This window comes from Octopus bimaculoides, chromosome 1, assembly GCF_001194135.2.
Source record: "Octopus bimaculoides isolate UCB-OBI-ISO-001 chromosome 1, ASM119413v2, whole genome shotgun sequence".
NCBI lineage: Eukaryota > Metazoa > Mollusca > Cephalopoda > Octopoda > Octopodidae > Octopus > Octopus bimaculoides.
In genome coordinates this window covers 164,845,981-164,848,336 of record NC_068981.1, presented here as the reverse complement: position 1 = coordinate 164,848,336, position 2,356 = coordinate 164,845,981, and the positions used below count along the sequence as shown (strand labels likewise).

General features: G+C 31.5%; 1 long non-coding RNA gene across 2 annotated transcripts in view; it reads left to right on the top strand.

Annotated features, from left to right (window-relative positions):
- Position 1: 1 nt before the first annotated feature.
- The window catches only part of LOC106868013 (uncharacterized), an 11,064-nt gene continuing 8,709 nt past the window's right edge, over positions 2–2,356 (top strand). For both annotated transcript variants that reach the window (XR_001409209.2, XR_001409210.2), the window contains exons 1-3: positions 2–87; positions 479–556; positions 1,183–1,293. This is a non-coding gene — a long non-coding RNA (uncharacterized LOC106868013). The remainder of the gene's footprint in view (positions 88–478; positions 557–1,182; positions 1,294–2,356) is intronic.

Sequence of the window (2,356 nt, the reverse complement as noted above, 5' to 3'; positions counted from 1 at the left end):
ACAAGAAAAGAAAAAAAGAACAAAAAAGGGGAGACGAGAAGAGGAGCAGAGGAGGGAGAAAGATCAACAACAAAATAAAAATAAAAAGTAAATAGTGACAACAACAATAACAGCGTCTATTTTCTTCTTTTATTTCTTAAAAATGAAAGAGAATTTCTTCATGAAATGAAAATTTTCCACAGGGAATTATATTTTACTGGCTAACGGCTTGTTTTAAGTGTAGTTGTATTTTTTTCTCCACATTTTCCCGATGTTCAATTTATCGCTTTCGAGAGAAAATACGCTTTCAATTATGAATTATTTCCCTTGTTATTCATTTATTTTGATTTTTCATTGAAAATTCATTTTCTTCATTAATTTCTGCAGTTTGTTTTTTGTTTTTTGTTGTTGTTGTTCTTTTTCATTTCATAGTACTTTGTCTTCCATTTTTATATTGATGTGTCTTTTTTAATGGTTCTTTTTTTTCTCCCGCATTTAGACTTTTACAACTTACGAATCAATTAAATCGACCAAAAATAAGATGTTGACCGCACCAAATGATGTTCATGCGAGAAAGGTTTTTAGGAATTTTCTAAAATATTCCTGCACGAAAACTGATTAGCTGCTGTTTAGAGTATTAGTTTAAGTAGAGAACCTAGCGTGCATTAGAAAATCTTAACTGAAAGATTATTTGAGATTAAAGAATGGATGTTTTTAAGTGAATCCAACCTGCATTGTTTACTGGTTTTATTAATTTATTTTTAATGAATGAAAGAGTTGTTTAGTTGTTCTTAATCATCATTGTTATTTGTTATTATTCTATATGATATTTTTTTTATTCTTTCATTAAAAATACTTGTATTACTACCTTTATATAAAATTTTAATTTAATTAGTAGCTTTCAAACAGGCAAACTCTTATGTTGTGGGTTACGTACATACATACATACATACATACATACATACAAACATACATACGTACATGCATACATGCATGCATACATAGTACGTACATACATACATACACACATACATATTCTCTCTTTCTCTCACACGCGCGAGCACACCCACATACACACATACACGCACGCACGCATACACAGACACATCTGCATATATACATATATACATATATATGTATGAGTTGGTGTTTATGCATGTTTGTTGGATAATACTTGATTGTTTTTCTATTCTCTCCTGCCAGATGCTGTACGGACGTTGGAATTCGCTTAGGGAATTTTCATGGCTGTGTCCATTTTTGCTTGGAACAGGACTCGATTTTCTCAGAACGCACAGAGTCGAAACAACTACAAAGGTATCTAATCAGAAGCTCTAATATTTCATTAATTCTTAACACCTGGACTGATACGTTATTTATCAATCCCGAAAGATTGTACGCATATATGAATATCTATCTATCTATCTATCTATCTATGTATCTATCTATCTATCTATCTATCTATCTATCTATCTATCTATCTATCTATCTATCTATCTATCTAATATATATATTTATATACGGAAGACAGAGTGTAAAATTTCGTACGTACATCCAGCAACGAAAGTGCTCTGCACCGGATGACACAAGGGAAACTAGTTTTAATTGTGCCCTACTGTCCTTGCTTGAAAAAGAAATCCGAGCCTTCAAGTAAGTTGGGGCAGGTTCCACAGTTTGGGCGTCCACATTTTTTAACCATTGGTTTTGTGGTTGTTTTGCTAAGCTTCACATTTGTTAGTAGTCTCTTTAGCGATTTGTGTTGCTTTTTGCATTTGATGAGTTTCCGCATTTTCAGGATGTCGTTCATTTTTGGATCTCTAGTTAGTAAAGGAAGATTTTGCACAATAGTGTTGAACGCCTCATTATTTCTGTGTTTTGAGATGAGGTGTGGCGTTATGTTTTGTTGTTCATCAAACACAACACGAACAAAAGTTTTTCTTAAGAAAATACACATTCAAATAAGTAAACCATAATATCATGAATAGCGAAAGCGAAACCGGTCGATATATTAAAAATTATATTAAAACTATGTAAAGTATCTGTATTTTCCTTTTTTAATTTTTTAATTTCTTATATATATTACAACTCACCACGTGGGGTTAATCGAAATTCCTCCTATTCTGTTACTACTACTACTACTACTACAACAACAACAACATATATATATATATATTGATTGATTGATTGCTTCAATAACTGAATAGATGCCGAAGCAGGTTTCCGTCCCGACACCTGAAACTCGGAGTCTTGTTTTATTATGGCAACCGAATAATTGTCACATATATTACAGATAAATTCCTCTATTTACATAATATCGAAGTCTCCTTCATTGTTTTGTTGTCTTGCCGTTACTATTAATATATATATATATATATATATA